Raw genomic sequence first — 19,154 nt, 5'->3', positions numbered from 1 at the left:
TATATCAGCGTACCGGGTTTGGATTTGTAAAATGCGGCAAATGGCACCCCAGTGCCTAATGGGGTGACCAAGTGAAATGATACCATAAGGACAAAGGCTGTAAGGAAGGGAGGGAGTTGACCAGGACAAAAGAGGGTTTGTGGGCAGAGAAAAAAACAAGCCTTGAGGTAAGAGAATGGGTGGTATGTTCAAACAGTCTCAGGAAATCAGTGTGTCTAGAGCCAAATGAGCTTGGAGAGGAGTATTAGGGGATGAGGTCAGAGATAACTGTGGCCCAGATCCAGTGGATCTTGTCGTAGATCATCCTAGGGACTTTGGCTGTTATTTGGTGTAAAATGAGCAGCCATCATAGAGTTTTACAGAGAAGTGTCATGATTTCATTAATGTCTTAGAAGAATCATTCTGGCTGCATTATTAAGAAAGATTGCAGTGCACCTAGGATGGAGCTGAGAGAACAATGAGGAGGTAATTAATATTGCTGCTGGTTGCTTTAGGTTAGAGCACTAGTAGGGATGTGACAGCAACATAGAGAGCCTGGATATACTTTGAAGTCAGAGCCAGCAAGAGTTCCTGTTGGATTGCCTGGCTGTGTGGGGGAGAGGTGTCAGAAATGAGTCCAAGGATTCTGGCTTGAGAAATTAGAAGCATAAATCCCATCTCTTCAATCGAAAAGGAGAGGTTTGTAGGTAAAGCAATTTGAAATGGATTTATCAAGAACCTAGTCTGGATGTATTAAGTTTGAGAATTTTATTTTACCTTCAAGTGATGATGCAACTGGCTGAAGGAGTCTGGGTTTCATAAAGACATCTGGGTTGGAGATGTAAACAGTGGGGATATCTTGGCATGTGGATGATATTTAAAACTAATACGACCATCCAGGGCATTATGGGGTGTCTAAAGAAAAAAAGAAAATAATTAAAATAAAGAAATAAAACTTAATGACTAAATTTAATGACCAAGGGTAAAGGCCAAGGATGCAGTGCTGGGACTCTTCTCTATAAGAGGGCAGAAGGTAGAGGAGGACTGAAAAATGAGGCTGAGGGAGGGCAATAATGTGGCTGAAAGAAAACCACAGATGTGTAGGGCCCTGGAGGCCCGAAGAAGAGACTATCAAAGAGAAGAGAGTGAACAATTTGGCCCATGTACTTCATAGGTCAAGAAAGATGAAAATGGAGACACGACTATAGACTTAATGATGGAGAGGTCACTGTTGATCTTCATAGACACAGTTTTTGGAAAATGATGGAGATGAAAGTCAAATTAAAATAAAATTTTACAAAATTTTTCTTTCCCCTTAAGATTTAACAACTATGTTCATCTTACACCATAGGGGATTAAATCTTTCCTCTTTTCCATAGAACACAGAACAATTTAATCAAATGGAAAAAAGTTGCTGGCCTTACTTTTATTTTATGAAAAATGGTAATTGCGCATCATCTTTTTTCCTTTATATACCTATAGATCTCCACTCCTGCAAGTAGATATGCTGTTATAATGTCTGTCAGGAAGTATGGTCCCTCTGTGAGGTCCAATGTTACTTGAATTTGGACTAGTGTTTTTTTGTTGTTGTTGTTGTTGTTTTCTACTGAAGTATTCTCAAAAGTTTTAGAATGAACGGAAGCTGCCCTACCAGTTTCCTAAATGTGCCTACTAAATGGTAAGCCTGGACTCTGCTCTAAAATGAAATTCTTATAAAGAGAAAGTATAACATCTTTTTTTTTTTCTTTTTTTTTTTTGTTTTGAGACGGAGTCTCGCTCAGTTGCCCAGGCTGGAGTGCAGTGGCACGATCTCAGCTCACTGCAAGCTCCACCTCCTGGGTTCATGCCATTCTCCTGCCTCAGCCTCCTGCTTAGCTGGGACTACAGGTGCCCGCCACCATGCCTGGCTAATTTATTTTTCTTGTATTTTTAGTAGAGACGGGGTTTCACCGTGTTAGCTAGCATGGTCTTGATCTCCTGACCTCGTGATCCTCCTGCCTCACCCTCCCAAAGTGCTTGGATTACAGGCATGAGCCACTATGCCCAGCCCATATTTAAACTGTTCAATATTGGGGTATTTAAAATTAAAGGAGGCCCTATATGCAATATTTATTTGTCAGTTATGTATTTTAAATTAAATTAGATTAAATTAAAGGAGGAATATAAAAGACTCCAAGTGATAATGTCACTTTAATTCTTCAGTTTAGGTTAAATATAAAACATAGGACAGGTCGGGCACAGTGGGAGGCCAAGGCAGGTGGATCATGAGGTCAGGAGTTCAAGATCAGCCTGGCCAATATGGTGAAACCCTGTGTTTGCTAAAAATACAAAAGTTAGCTGGGCATGGTGGAGCGTGCCTGTAGTCCCAGCTACTCGGGAGGCTGAGGCAGATGAATCGCTTGAACCCGGGATGCGGAGGCTGCAGGGAGCCAAGATCATGCCACTGCACTCCTGCCTGGGCAACAGAGCAAGACTCCAAAAACACACACACACATACACACACACACACCACACACAAATGACAAAAAAAGAAAGACAAAGAAAGAAAAAAATGAAATGAGAAAGAAGAGGAGCATTGTTTTTTAAATATGAATTGCAACTTCTACATGGTATTTATATTTTTATACTGCTTAGCCTAGCACACTTCATGGAGAAATCACTGTATCTACCTAAGAAGCAGAGAAGCATATACTCCTACAAATATGTTTTTGTCTTCCCTATTATTTTACCCAATCTGTCTGATCATTTTAATATAGATCTAGAATTCATTGTGCCCAGAATATAGATTTTTGACTTCTTTTTCTATTTATTTATTTATTTTTGTATGTATTTTTTGAGATGGAGTTTCACTCTTGCTGCCCAGGCTGGGGTGCAATGGCATGATCTCGGCTCACTGAAACCTCCTCCTCCCAAGGTTCAAACAATTCTCCAGCCTCAGCCTCTCGAGCAGCTGGGATTACATGCGCCCACTACCACACCCATCTAATTTTTGTACTTTTAGTAGAGACGGGGTTTTACCATGTTGGCCAGGCTTGTCTCAAACTCCTGACCTCAAGTGATCCACCTGCCTCCACTTCCCAAAGTGCTGGGATTACAGGTGTGAGCCACCGCGCCCAGCCCAATATATTCTTTCAATAAACTAACCGGCCAGGCACGATGGCTCATGCTTGTCATCCCAGCACTTTGGGAGGCTGAGGCGGGTGGAACACAAGGTCAGGAGATCAAGACCATTTTGGCCAACATGGTGAAACCTCATTTCTACTAAAAATACCAAAAAAATTATCTGGGTGTGGTGGCGTGCGCCTGTAATCCCAGCTACTTGGGAGGCTGAGGCAGGAGAATCACTTGAACCCAGTAGGTGGAGACTGTAGCCAGCCGAGATTGCTCCTCTGCACTCCAGCCTGGGAGACAGAGTGAGACTCTGCCTCAGAAAGATAAAATAAATAAATAAATAAATAAACAAACAAACTAACTAACTAACCATATTTTGGCATGTCTTACTCTCTTGATGTACATTTTATCCTCAACCAGAATTGCATAAGTTTGGACCTGTCAAAAATAGAATGAGCAGACTCTCAATAACACTTATCTAATGCTAGAGGGTAGGAACCATAATTAAAACAGTGTTCTGTAGTCAGTATTTCAGCTGATTTTAATTTATGGGAAAAACTTTAGTTTAGTACCTGGTGAGTTTCTACTATTACTCACATAAAGTAAGATATATTACAGTTGGATAAAAGATTAATGGGTAAATGATTTGCAAGTATATAACCCACAATTCCCAAATCAGGATTAATCAGAAGGAAAAGAAAGTGGAGAAGCAGAATGAAAAGAAAGAGGAGGAGAGGACGCCAGAAAGAAAGAGGAGGAGGAGAGCAGAGGGAAGAGAAAAAGTATGATATCCAGGAGCTGCTCTTCATACTTCTAGCCCCTGGCTACATGACTTCTGTGATGGGGAAGGTCTGCAGAGGAGAATCTACCTGGGATGTACAAGAAAGATACAAGAATCTGCAAAAACTCCTGTAGTAAGCTTTGCATGATAAAAGGAAATATCTACATTTTTACTTTCTGATTTATTCATTTTGACATCTTAACCTAAACGAGTGCAATTGTTACATCACTTGAGATTATTAAATTCTTTTAGAACACAAAGATACAAATTAAGAGGATAGAGCTGACTATAGAATAGTCAGTAGCTTGTGAGAATCACTAGACTCAGAAAAGTAAGTTCAGCCTAAGTGTGTTGAACATGGATAGGAGGGGAGAAAAGGCCCAAGTAAACATTAAATAGTTATGGGGCACTAGATCTTCCTCGATTTTTGGTGTCCCCATTCTGGCCCCATATGTCTCCTGCCTGGGATATGCAGACAAATCCCTGAGGATCTCAGCAGTTTTCAGTGAGCCCCAGCTGCTGGCCAGGAGTTCATGAACATGTTCCTCTCAGTGGGAGGAAGTGAGTGCTAGCTTCAGGGCACTTACTGAACCCCTTGCTCACCCTGCACTCTGGATCTTGAAACCATACCACTGCAGTGCAGGCTTATGTGTCAGAGAAACAGGATATGTGAAGGTTGTGTAACACTGAGTTCAGGTATTGTGGTCTTCTCATTTTGCTAGCTCCCTTTCCTAAGTTTATGAACCTACTTCCTCTCTTTCTCCTTGCATCTTGCTGTATGATTTAGCAAGCCATGTGACTTAAGCATCTCACTTGGGTCTAGGCACTGTTCTGTCCCATGACCTCAGAGATAATCTGCTTAGAGCACACTTGGAGGCCAGTGGTACTTCAAGAACCTATTCCATCACACCAGATATAATTGAGTCCACATGGTGATGTTTCTGGATCAAGGAAAACATACTAAGTTGTCTTTCATACTCACATTAGATTTTTTCGCAACAAGAAGTTCAGTCACACCCCAGCGAGCTGTTGCTGGTCAATGATACAAGTTGTTTCTGTTTTCTTTGTGCCAGCTATCACCAAAACACCTGAATTATATTCTTAGCTCTGTGAATATTAAAATTTTCACCCTCTTCAGACATTTGCTACAGCAAATGTCTCATTAAAATTTCATGACTTTAAAGCAGTTTCTCCTGCTCTTAGAATTTAATGCTTTCTCAGACACTCTATTATTTTGAAGAGGACAACAGTCTCACATGTGGCATAATAACTTATGGGGCTCCTAGTGCTGTATGCTAAATGCTTGCATCCCCAGAGAGAAAAATGAAAATTAACATTTTCCTCTGAACCTCTCCACCTCTGCATGCCACTCGCCTCAGTATATGGGCTCACACATGCACATAAAATTTTTTCCGTTGCATGTAAAGTTTTCCCAGTAGCTTTAACATGGCATAAACAAGAATTGCTGGAACACTAAGTCGCATATGAATAGACAAAAGCCAAGTTTCCAGGTAATCAGACAATTCCATTACTCTACTAAGTCATTTGCAGGTAGTAAAATGTGTGTTTAGAAGGCTAAAGTAATGGAAATCTGTTGCTCTAGACTACTGAAAATTACACACACACATATTTTAGATCCTCAATTGATGTGTTTGATTAGGTGATTAGGCAGAAATAAATTCAACCATCAAGTAGACAGATTTTATTTTGAAATAAAGTCTTCACGTGGAATCTAGTGCTTAGAATAGAAAAATCAAGATTCAGTCTTGGACCCTTGACATTCTCTGGTTTCTTATAAATAAACCTTGAGAATTTGATTAATGATGTTAAGCAGAGACTTAAGAAATAAATGTCCTAGACCACAAACAGTTATCTGCCTTTCGAAGGTTATTATTTTTCCTTAACCTCTTTTTAAGAAAGAAGGACCTAAAAATGTGAATCATGAAGGGGATCCTCACCATGGCCAAGCAGAGCAGTTAAATATGCATCTGATCCCACTGAGGGAGCAGTTAGGGCTAAGTTGCCCTTAGGTTCAAAATATACAGTAAATTAATGTATTGGATGTACATGTTACTAAATGTTTCTGGGTATAGCAAACCTCTCATAGATCTTAACATGAGATGACAACATTGTTACCATTTCTAAAGTTTCCCATGGCACAATAGACTTTTTTTTTTTTTTTGAGACAGAGTCTTGTTCTGTCACCCAGGCTGGAGTGCAATGGTGTGATCTCAGCTCACTGCAAACTTCGCCTCCTGGGTTCAAGCGATTCTCGTCCTTTAGCCTCCCGAGTGGCTGGGATTACAGGTGTGAGCCACTATGCTGGCTAGTTTTTGTATTTTTAGTAGAGATAGGGTTTCGTCATGTTGGCCAGGTTGGTCTCAAACTCCTGACCTCAGATGATCTGCCGGTATCGGCCTCCCAAATTGCTGCGATTATAAGCATGAGCCACCGTGCCTGGCCCATGATAGACTTTTTGTGTACCTTATAATTCAGTGGCATAAAAATAAAATCCTTATCTATATAATTTTTTACTTTTTACTAGCTAAACATGAGTAATTTTTATATTCCATTTTGTTCCATGTTTTGACACCTTGTAGGCATAATTTTAGCATTACTAATTAACAAATTATTTAAAATGTGAAACAAATTGTCAAATGAGACCAATCTCTGCCAACAAACATACAATTTTTTCAAAAGAACTTTCACTTCCCATTCCTTGAAAAAAGGAAAAAGAAAAAAAAATTTTTAAACCTACTGGGTGTCTAGTCTGTAGCAGGCCCTGTGTGAACCACTCTCATGTATTACACCATTTCAGTTAATTTTTCTGCATCTCATAGTGCCTTCTTTCTTCCCCTGTACCCTGGTGGTTTATTGCCAATGTACACTGTCCTAGAAAATCATAAACTGGGTATTTCTACAACAGGCATATTTATTAACCATTCTCACGCTCTGAAAAAGCTTAGCTGACACTTTATGAGAGCCTTGATGAAGTGACAAGTGAGTTCGTAGTGATGACATCACACCTAGGAACACGGAACAGGAGTTTTTTTTTTTGTAAAACAACACAAAGCCAACAGCTCTAGCATAAATTGTTAATATCAATTGGGTACATGAAATGAGAATTACATCATTTACAATTTAATGCCCTAGTTACATGTTTAAATTTAATATAAATTTAGATGAAAAATGCTAAATTCATAAAAAAACTACCAATTATGAAATAAATCATAATATGAGATTTGTTTAATTTCATAAGCCTGTTGTATCATTTCATTTCTGATAGCGAGGTGTTGAAGTCTCCACTATAATAGTGGATTCATCTATATATCCTTGTAATTCTATCAGCTTTTGATCACATATTTTGATGCTCTGTTCCTAGATACAGACACGCTAAGGATTATTATCTTGGCAAGTTGACCACTTTATCATTAGGTAGTACTCATTTTTATTCCTGATAACTTTTCATGCTATGAATTCTGCTATGTCTGAAATTAACATAGCTACTTCTGCTTTCTTTTATTTAGTTTTAGAATGGTGTTCACTGTTGATGTTGAAAGTGATTGTTAATACAGTTGGGTTAATATCTAGTATATTTGTTACCATTTTTCATGTCTTTTCATTCTTTTTTCTATTGTTTAATTTTACTTTTCTACCATTTGTAGTTTTAATTGAAAATTTTATGTCATTTTATTTTATCCTTTTTCTTAGAATATCAGTTATAGTTTTATTTTTACTTTTTTTAGTTGTTGCCCTAAATTTGCAATATACATTTACAACCAATCCAAGCTCATTCTTAAATAACTCTATACCTACCACTTCATGTGCAGTGCAAGTACCTTATAATAACAAAGTAATCTGAACTCCTCTCTCCTCTGTTTCACTGCTACCATTTATTTCATTTATATGTAAATGTACATAAGTGTGTGTGTGTGTGTGTGTGAGGATGAATACTGGCATATGTTGTTGCTACTATTACTTTGAACAAGTTGTTATATAGTAGCGGGGCCCGGTGGCTCACGCCTTAATCCCAGCACTTTAGGAGGCCGAGGCGGGTGGATCACGAGGTCAGGAGATCGAGACCATCCTGGCTAACACGGTGAAACCCCGTCTCTACTAAAAACACAAAAAATTAGCTGGGCATGGTGGCAGGCACCTGTAGTCCCAGCTACTCAGGAGGCTGAGGCAGGAGAATGGCGTGAACTTGGGAGGTGGAGCTTGCAGTGAGCTGAGATTGCACCACTGCACTCCAGCCTGGGCGAGAGAGCGAGACTCCATCTCAAAAAAAAAAAAAAAAGATTTAATCAAGTCAAAAGAAAAAAAAGATTTAATCAAGGAGAGTATTGAGGAAGCTATGATTTTGAGGTAAAGGATAAATATATTTAAGTAGGAAACATAATTTGCAGAATGGTTTACTGCTCTATGAAAAAAAGTTTAGAAAAACATGAAACGCCTTAGAATGCTGTGCTGTATTGACATAAATCAACTCTCAGTAGACAAAGATTAAATCAGTTAACTATGTCTTTTTAAAACTCCATAAGATTTAATGTGACCATGACATTTTTGCTTCCTCCTCTATTAGGTGTGAACTCTGAGTTTATAAAGGTGTTTTGGGAGAAACAGAATACAATCTTTGCCAAACATGACTGAGTAAGGATTTATAGAGGAGGATTTGTATAACTTAACTCAATAAAGTCCCCAAAAGGAGTAATTGGAACATCTGGAGTCAATAATGTCATAGGACTAGTTTCCCCCACTCAACTTCTCTTTTCTTTTGCTTCCTGGCAGGTTATGCAGCCATTAACTCTAGGAAGTTATATTTGGTTTGAGAATTAAAATACATGTGGAGATGCAGCTGCAAATATCAGCTTAGGGTCAGAATGAGATCAACTATACAGAGAATTTCAGAGGTGGAAGTTGGAAATCAAATCATTTTATGTGTATTTTATCAACAAAATTAATAGACCCATTGTTAGAAACGCTAACATTTTAAAAATCAATATTTCAATAAAAGAAGCATAGATCTTCTATAAAAATGATCTGGACTTGAAAAGTCAGTATCATTTATTAACCTGATTTGTCTCAATGCAGATCCAATTGTTGAAATACAAAGGAGCATTTTACCGAATCTCACCAAGTACATTAAAATTGAGTTTAGGAGCCAAAATCAGAAATTTTGAAAAAGAATGAGCTCTTCACTTCCTTTCCTTTTGAATATTGTTTCATTTTCTAACCAGTTGGTCAAGCCAGAAGCCCAATAGTCATTCTTGACTTGTTTCCTTATCATGAGTTTTTTAAAATGTAAAACATAAAAATGAAGAGTTGGGGTTCTTTTTGCATTTTCTTTTCATGTAATTTTGCTTGTTGGATTAGTAGAATGCAGTCAAGAAGGGTAGAGATTTTTGCCTTTTTTGTCTCCTATCTGCCCAGTGCCTGAAATGATAACCAGTATGTTGGAGGTGCAAAAAAAATTTGTTGAAATGTTCATAGGTGACATCCCTGAGCAGCAAAAGATGCAACACAGTCTATATTTATCATGATATGAAAAAATGGACAAAAGTTTTTCACCTTGGATAAGTTACTTAATTTTTCAAATCAACGTTTTTGCAAAGTAGAGCTTAATAAGAGTACTGGTAACATAAGATGAAGATACACATCATTGGTGCTCAAATCCTCTCCTCACTCTTTCCTCTTTCTCTTAATGTGTCCTCATTAAGCAATAGAAGGCAAGAATGCTGGCACAACCAGGAGAAAATAGCAGTTTTCATGGCAGCGTAACTGAAATAAAATGGTAATACTGGCTTACTGGGAGTAACCAGAGACAAAGTGAGCTGGAGTTGGGATGAATGAAAGACTCAGAATAATGTGAGTGTCAGACAACAGGGTTCAGTCGGGAATCATTCCTTGAAAATAGTTATTGCACTTGGTCGACCCTCCAGGGTATTATCTTTTCCAAACAGATTTGTTATTCCCCAGTAAGGGGCTAAGATTGTGGGGAGAATTCACATGCTTCAGTTTATCTTTATCCTTTTTTGATCTGAAGTTCCATCAAAGATTGATCAGTTGAAATTGCCACTGACACTGAACCATAAAGTGGCTGCTTAGTAACAGAAATAGACAAAGTTTGAGAACAGTATCAACTCTGCAGCCTGCAATGACTGCCACCAAAACCTATAATATGATTAAAACTCCATTACTAAGATACAGGACTGTCAACTCAATATGACCACCATCTGCTGGGAACTGGGATCTCTAGGGATACGATACATAGAAAAGAAGGAAAGCATGAGAGCGAACAAAAGAAAAACAAAACATATACCTGTAAAATCATAAAATATCAATCTCTCCGCATTTCAACCCTGGAATAACATTGTCAAATGCACATAAAATCAGATGTTTTCATTCTAATCATGTCTGTTATTATTCGTTACCATTTAAATATCCATTCCAAGCGCAGAAGAGTTCGTTTATTTATTAGCTGCTTTGAATATTTACTTATTAAGAGGTCTTTTAAAACTTCCATTCCAACAAAGTTTTTCTGCATAATGAGGTTATCAGAAGGACATAAATATTCCAGAGTTTTTATTCACTTCAGCAGTTCAAGTTAGTTCTTCTAACTTGAATTAATTCTGTTATTTCAAATAATAGACCATAAACTCTGATTAATGAATAAATATCAATGTTGTTTTATTAAAAGTGTTAATTCTGATCAAAGTGTGCAGTCACTGTGTTCATGATTAAAATTCATAAAACCTTGTGGTCACCTATTATTTATTTCATGAAAGGTACTTGTGAGGATGCATTATGTTGAATTGCCTTTTATGTCTACTCACCATCCAGAGACTGGAATGGGAATACCATGAGTACGGTCTTTAATAAATTTAGAATATGTTCTGGTTTGGGGGGCAAATGATGTGCCAATGCTATAACTTTGAAACAAACTTTACTCTTTCTGTTTGATTATGGCTCAATAGCTTAGAAAATATGTTCTTTTGGATTTTCATCAAATTCTTACATAGTAGAAGCTTAAAATGAATTCTTATATTAAGTTGGTGTACCTCAATTTATTTCTAGTAAACTTGTACCTTTTAGGACAGTTTTACTTTGTAACAGTTTACAGAATTATTGCAAGGATTATAAGGAGATTTTTCATAAATATCCACACTCAGTTTTCTCTATTATTAACAGCTTACATTAGAACGGTACATTTGTCATGATTAATGGACCAATATTGACACATCATTATTAGCTGAAGTCCATACTTCATTCAGATTCACTCGGTTTTTCCCTAATGTCTGTTTTCAGTTCCGGGATCCCATTCAGAATGCCACATTACATTTGTTATGTCTCTTTAGGTTTCTTTTGACTGTGACAGTTTCTCAGACTTTTCCTATTTTGGATGACCTTGACATTTCTGAGGATTACCAATGAAGTATTTTGCAGCACATCCTCAGTTTGCATTTTTAATACCCTCTTCATGATTATACTGAAGTTATGGGTTTGGGGGAACAAGACCATAGAGGTAAAGTGCCACTCTTATCACATTAAGGGAACATACTACAAACATGATTTATCACTGTTAATGTCAACCTTAATCCCCTGGTCTGAAGTAGTGTTCGCAAGTTTTCTCCACTTTAAAATTAGTCTTTTCTTCTCTCTTTTAGTACTGTCATATTTGGGAAAAAGCCATTGTGCACAATCCACATACGAGGATTGAAAAGTTCTGCTCCACTTCCTTAAAGGCAGGGCATCTACACAAATTGTTTATCACTCTTCTGCACTGGAGATTCATTTATTCCCCCGATTTTAAAATATACTCAATGATTTATTTATATCAATAAAGATTTGGGGATATTTATTTTATTATTTGGGTTATAATCCAATACTACTGTATTAGTCCATTTTTTCTAACTTTGACCATTGAGAGGCCTTTCAGTTGGATCCTGCATCTCTTTGACACATTCCCATCACTGTGATATTTTTCCTTCTTTTGAGCACTTTCTATTTTTTAGCACCACAAGATGCTCTAGGCTTAGCTTTTGCATTACCTGCCTGAATCCCAGGAGAAGCCAGTTACCCAGGGATACCTGGTTACTTTTTTTAAGAATGGCATTAGAAAACAAGATCCAGGTGCTAGGCGTACTCTTTGCTACTGTAATGTCATTGATTCTGCGCCCTCTTATTGATGTAGCAAGGAATTAGATGTGTGTATACTAACCTGTATATATACACAGATGTATATATACATCTTACATTATATGTGACCATCTATGTGTACATTAAACTAAACATGAGTTCATACTGACATCTCCACTCTAATCCATTACCCACGGAGCATGCTAGCTTCCTCCCATTGCTCATCTATAACCTTTAACTACAATGCTGAGAAACATGTTTTTTAAATCATCAACCATTCATTCATTTGATTTTAAAATTTCGGTATGCACATGTATTAGGTTCTCTAGAGAAACAGAACCAATAGGATATATATGTAGATATATAAGGTGGAATTTTTTATAAAAATTGATTTACTTATGGAGGCTAAGAAATTCTACAATATGCTGTCTGCAAGCTGGAGAACCAGGAATGCTGGTGGTGTAATTTTAGACTACATTTGTAGGACTGAGAACTAGGGGAGCCAACAGTGTAGCTCCCAGTCCAAGACCAAAGGCCTGAGAACCACAAAGTTGGGTGGGGAGGTAGGACAGAATTCATGTAAGTCCTGGAGTCCAAAGGCCCAAAAACTTGGAACTGTCATGCCCACAGGCAGGAGGAGAGGTGGATATTCCAGCTCCAGAAGAAGGGAAAGCAAATTCACTTTTCTTCTGATTTTTTGTTCTATCTGGACCCTCCAGAGACTGGATAATGCCTGCCCAAGTTGGTAAAGGCAAATCTTTTCTCAGTCTACTAATTCAAGTGATAACCTCTTCTAGAAACACTTCCACAGACTTACCCAGAGATAATGTTTTACCAGCTATCTAGGTATCCCTTAATGCGGTCGACTTGATGCCTAAAGTTAATCATCACAGCATGTATAACAGTTTCAGAATTATTAACATGAAACCCTGTGGAGAACAACTTCATCACTTAGGTTACAGTGCTTATGTACAGTTCCTTTTGGCCTCAGTTTTACATAATTCACTCTTTTTTCCAGAATTACTTAGGTCAGGACAGTATTCCCATACTGCTTTCAGTGAGGTTGTTTCTGATATTTCTAATCAATTTAGATTATTCTGTCACATTCTACATTCCACTCATTGTATGGATACACCACAGTTTATTGATCTGTTCATTACTTCAAAATACATCGTGGCTGCTTTCAGTTGCTATAAATATGTGTACGTAGGCTATTGTGTGGACATAAGTTTTCATCTGATTTTTGTAAATATCTAGGAATGTGATTTCTAAAACATGTGGTAAGACTATGTTTAGCATTATAAGAAACTGCCAAACTGTCGTTCACAGTGGTAGTGCCATTTAGCATTCTCATGAGCAACAAATGGGAGCTCCTGTTGCTCCACATATTAGACAGAAATTGGCAGCCAGGCATGGTGGCTCACGCCTGTAATCCCAACACTTTGGGAGGCCGAGGCACATGGATCACCTGAGGTCAGGAGTTCAAGACCAACCTGGCCAACATAGTGAAACCTCGTCTCTACTAAAAATACAAAAAAATTAGCTGGGCATGGTGGCAGGCACCTGTAATCCCAGCTACTCAGGAGGCTGAGGTAGGATAATCACTTGAACCCGGGAGGCGGAGGTTGCAGTGAGCCAAGATCACGCCATTGCACTCCAGCCTGGGCAACAAGAGTGAGACTCCGTCTCAAAAAAAAAGAGAATTGGCATTGTCAGGTTTTTATTTTTTGATGTTTTCTTTTAGTTTGGTGTGGTTCTTAGCCATTTAAATCATTATGCAGTGTTTTCTCATTGCTGTTTTTATTGCAACATTTCATTTCATTTCATTTCAATTTTGTAATAAAAGGTGATGTTAAGTATCTTTTTATTTTGAAGCTAAAACCAGAAGTAACCAAGTAAAATTCTAACTTGTAAAATTCTCCTTAGTCTCTTATTACTAAATATTAAAAAGTTGAGAGGCATCATCCTCTTTTTATGTTGTTTGCAGTGAGTCAGGAAATCTACCCAGTAGTTCACCTCCAAGGGTCATGGGACTTCTAGGTATTAGAGTAAATTGCCTCTAAGAATTGTCAATTATTTAGTTAAGAGAATGCACAAATAAACTCCCAGAGAATATAAATAAGGTTTTTTTTTCCCTTCTGGTGATTCTGGTATCAAATATATGAAATTGAAATAGGAAGTTTATCAAAAAAGGCCTTAGAGGTTAAAAAGCACCAAACATAGAAATGTTTCTGAAATTACTGGTAAATACAATATGAGGAAGAAATATTTTTAAGACCCTGCAATCTTTTTTTTTTTCAAATTACACAAATATTTTTATTGTTTATTTATTTATTTTCTGAGATAGAGTCTCGCTCTTGTCACCTAGGCTGGATGGAGTGCAGTGATGCAATCTTGGTCCACCGCAACCTTGTTCTCCCGGGTTCAAGCAATTCTCCTGCCTCGGCCTCCCAAGTAGCTGGGATTACAGGTGCCCACTACCATGCCTGGCTAATTTTTGTATTTTTAGTAGAGATGTGGTTTCACCACATTGCCCAGGCTGGTCTCAAATTCCTAACCTCAAGTGATCTGCCCACCTTGGCCTCCCAAAGTGCTGGGATTATAGGTGTAAGCCACCATGCCTGGCCAGTATTTTTATTTTTTAATAAAGATATAATTTTGATAGAATTTTAAATTGGTAAAAGATAACTTTTCCCACCCATTTTGAACTGTCATTACACAAAAGTAAAACTGTCCCACAGCTGACAAACACAACACAGGCTTGAACTGCACTAGTCCACTTACATGCGGATTTTCTTCTGCCTCTGCCATTCTTGAAAAACCAAGACCAACCCTTCTTCCTTTTCCTTCTCCTCAGCCTACTCAACCCAAAGATGATGAAGACCTTTATGATGATTTACTTCCATTTAATGAATAGTAAATATATTTTCTCTTTCTTATGATTTCCTTAATAACATTTTCATTTCTCTAGCTTATTTTATTGCAAGAATGCAATATATAATTTATACAAAATATGAAGTATGTGTTAATAAACTGTTTATTTTATTGGAAAGACTGGTCAACAGTAAACTATTAGTAGTTAAGTTTTGGGGGAGTCAAAATTTATATGTGGATTTTTTAATGTGTGGGAGGTTGGTGGCTCTAACCCCCATGTTGTTTAAAGATCAACTATATATCATATTATATGGTGTCATTTTAAATGAGCTGAAGTGTTTGTTAATTGTTATCTGGGTGGCTCTGATAAACCCCAATTAATTAATTATCTTTATAATAATTCGATTATGTGTCTCTTTAAGAAAGAACTGTAAATTTTTTTTTTTTTTTGAGACAGATTCTCGCTCTGTCACCTAGGCTGGAGTGCAGTGGTGTGATCTTGGCTCACTACAACCTCCACCTTCCGGGTTCAAGTGATTCTCCTGCCTCAGCCTCCTGAGTAGCTGGGACTACAGGCATGTGCCACCACGTCCAGCTAGTTTTTTGTATTTTTAGTAGAGATAGGGTTTCACCATGTTAGCCAGGATGGTCTCGATCTCCTGACCTCATGATCCGCCCTCTTCTGCCTCCCAAAGTGCTGGGATTACAAGTGTGAGCCACCGCACCCGGCCTGTGAATTTTCTTTTTAAGAAATGTTTCCTTCTATCTTTGCAACCATGTTATAATATATTAGTATGTGAACAAGCATCATAATATAATTCACAAAATTCAAAATAGATTCATCTTAGGATATGGCAAATCTTTTTCCCCCTTAAAATATTATTTTACGGAGACATCAAATATAAAAGATGCCTAATTTTTATTGACATACAGACATTAGGAATAAGCCAAAAAAAATCCCAAAAAGAGATATTACAATAACTTGAAATGTTTTCACAGCTGCCAATTTCATACCATTCCTTCACAAGATCCTTTTTAGTTTATGCTAGGCAGTAACCTCAGAAACAATTAGGGAAGTATGTTTCTTTGAGCTGGATAATTAAATGCCAAGAAAACTCACCATTCAATATGTAATTTACCCAACATCTTGTTGTTTGAAGGAGCCAGTGTTCATACATAGGATGGATTGAATTCCTAACAACATTTGGCATGAGTGGACTTGGTCCTCACCATAAATAGCATTACATTCATGGACACAATGACAGCTAAATGGATTGATGGAGCTTGTCTGTAATGGGCCAGATTCATGACTAGAGCATAATGAATCAGAACGTTATAACCTCTGGTCACATACACTCTGGCCTGTTGCTCCTTACAGGCTGTATCAGGGGATATGGAGTAAATTTCTGTTGTCAGATCTAATGGTGAAAGATTCTGGATTCTAACTTACTCGGAAAGCAAAGTAGAGTCTCCATTCCAATAATCTGGATCAAAACATTTCCTGATCACTGTGGTCAGGAATTTATTCTGTCACTTAATAAGCCCAAAGCATTGCAAATCATGTCAGTAAGCAAAAGAGAGACTGCCTCCTCAAACTTGAAGCCAGTCCTTGAGACAAATATCTTATAAAATTAGTTAAGTTCTAGGATATACATTAAAGGAGGTTTTCTCTAGGGTTTTTTTTTAAATTGGTTAAACAAGGATTAAAGCAAATGGCAAACAAAGACACAATTAAGAGTTACAAGAGAAATTAAAATGCAAGCTCAAATTCACACAAAGGAATGAGAAGCAGAATTCTCACCACAGAAGTTCCTCGACACAATGAAATAAAAATCTGAAATCTGGGAAAAGGATTAACAACATAATTTATATTATTTGAAATTTTCTTCAGCTTTGAAAGTTAGTTGTAAAGTTTTCTGAGTTACAGGCTCTTGAATAGTGAAAAGAACTAATATTCATTGATTTTTGTTTGTTTTTCCATTTTTTAGTATATTCATTTCCTTTACATCAATATATGCAAGCTTTAGCAAAGCCCAAAGTGACTGAAAATAGAGCTACAATAATATGGCCTTTTCTGATGGCTATGCATCACACTTCTGTGTAGCCAAAATCAACATTTGTTCAAGGTATTAAATTGTCCTTGTCATCCACTATGTTTTACAAAGTTCCACAGGGAGAATTATAACTAAGCTCATGTTTGCAAGGATTTGTAGGTGTCTGCTGTTAGTGTGCATGGAGTAAATAGTTTTACCGCCCTGCACTCTTCATTTTCTCCATGGAGTTTTGAAGACATGATGATATGCCTCAAGAGAGTAGCTGTTTCCTGATGACATGTATTTATTAAGGAAATGCACATAAACTTCACAGGGAGGTAGGCAGCACATTTTTAAGGAGGCGAACAGATTAGAACACATTGCATAATGATTGCTTTCTGGAGTAGAGAGCAATGTGCACTCTGTATTTTAAAACACTGAAACGAACATTTGAGTATGTTAAGGTCAATTTGCAACAGTTTCACTAGGAAGAAATCATTCAAGAAGCATTGCAAAAAAGTAGCTACACAGTTGAAAAGTGAACATGAGGGTTTTAGAATCCTGCAAGTTGCTCTATAACACACATTCTGGAAAAATGCTGTAGCTAAGCAGAGAGGGGGAGGGGAGAGAGAGGGAGAGAGTGAGTTAAAACCACTTATAGTTAAGATTTCAGGTTATGATAGGAAGATGGCTATATAGGTGTGAAAACTGCAAAACTGTACCTTGATTTCAGCTTTAATCAGTAAATCAGGGCATTTTTTTAAATTTCATTAAAATTTTAATATGGTATTTGGAAAATATGAAAACAATTAAAAATCATATATAAGTATCAAAATAATTTTTAAAGTCCTTTTTAAAGGTACTTAACTGTTCTAATCCTAAATGAAAGAAAATAATCCTAAATCAATATTGTTTTCTCTCCCATTTAGAAAAAGCCTTGAAACTCGACTGAATTTTCTTACAAGCATACTTAAAGGATCAACAATCACTCTACATTTCTAATTCTTTTCTATTAAAATTCCTATTGATAGATGTTCTGTTAGTTTATAGCCAAACTTTGTTGGAAATAATCTGAAGAAAAAAAAAATCAAAACCTAGAGAAGGCTCATTCACTATTCAGAATTTTCTGGATTTAAAAATCTTTCAAAAAGAGCCCGCATTGCCAAGTCAATCCTAAGCCAAAAGAACAAAGCTGGAGGCATCATGCTACCTGACTTCAAACTATACTACAAGGCTACAGTAACCAAAACAGCATGGTACCGGTACCAAAACAGAGATATAGACCAATGGAACAGAACAGAACCCTGAGAAATAATGCCACATATCTACAACTATCTGATCTTTGACAAATCTGACAAAAACAAGAAATGGGGAAAGGATTCCCTATTTAATAAATGGTGCTGGGAAAACTGGCTAGCCATATGTAGAAAGCTGAAACTGGATCCCTTCCTTACACCTTATACAAAAATTAATTCAAGATGGATTAAAGACTTACGTGTTAGACCTAAAACCATAAAAACCCTAGAAGAAAACCTAGGCATTACCATTCAGGACATAGGCATGGGCAAAGACTTCATGTCTAAATCACCAAAAGCAATGGCAACAAAAGCCAAAATTGACAAATAGGATCTAATTAAACTAAAGAGCTTCTGCACAGCAAAAGAAACCACCATCAGAGTGAACAGGCAACCTACAGAATGGGAGAAAATTTTTGCAATCTACTCATCTGACAAAGGGCTAATATCAAGAATTTACAATGAACTCAAACAAATTTACAAGAAAAAAACAAACAACCCCATCAAAAAGTGGGCAAAGGATATGAACAGACACTTCTCAAAAGAAGACATTTATGCAGTCAAAAAACACATGAAAAAATGCTCACCATCACTGGCCATCAGAGAAATGCAAATCAAAACCACAATGAGATACCATCTCACACCAGTTAGAATGATGATCATTAAAAAGTCAGGAAACAACAGGTGCTGGAGAGGATGTGGAGAAATAGGAACACTTTTACACTGTTGGTGGGACTGTAAACTAGTTCAACCATTGTGGAAGTCAGTGTGGCGATTCCTCAGGGATCTAGAACAAGAAATACCATTTGACCCAGCCACCCCATTACTGAGTATATACCCAAAGGATTATAAATCATACTGCTATAAAGACACATGCACACATATGTTTATTGCGGCACTATTCACAATAGCAAAGACTTGGAAGCAACCCAAATGTCCAACAAT

Source organism: Pongo pygmaeus, chromosome 8 (assembly GCF_028885625.2).
Source record: "Pongo pygmaeus isolate AG05252 chromosome 8, NHGRI_mPonPyg2-v2.0_pri, whole genome shotgun sequence".
In the NCBI taxonomy this organism is placed as follows: Eukaryota; Metazoa; Chordata; class Mammalia; order Primates; family Hominidae; genus Pongo; species Pongo pygmaeus.
This window is presented reverse-complemented; position numbering follows the sequence as displayed.